We start from the raw sequence: 236 nt of genomic DNA, 5'->3' as shown, positions 1-236 counted from the left end.
AAATATAATTAAGATAATTATTGACTTTTAACAAAATACTGAATTATTATCTTTATAAAAAAAAATATTGTTAAACCTAAATTAAATTATTTCGTTACTAAATTTAAATTAAATTAAATAAAAAAATTTGAATTGAAGAAAATTACACAGAAAACAAAAAAATTTAAATAGTTAATTTGATGTTAATATCGATATACCTTTTTTCAAATTTTTATGTTATTTTTTAAAATTTATAT

The sequence above is a fragment of the Cynara cardunculus genome, assembly GCF_001531365.2.
Source record: "Cynara cardunculus var. scolymus isolate 2C chromosome LG 2, CcrdV1, whole genome shotgun sequence".
Classification (NCBI taxonomy): Eukaryota; Viridiplantae; Streptophyta; class Magnoliopsida; order Asterales; family Asteraceae; genus Cynara; species Cynara cardunculus.
The sequence above is the reverse complement of the archived record's forward strand: the minus strand, read 5'-3'. Positions refer to the sequence as shown.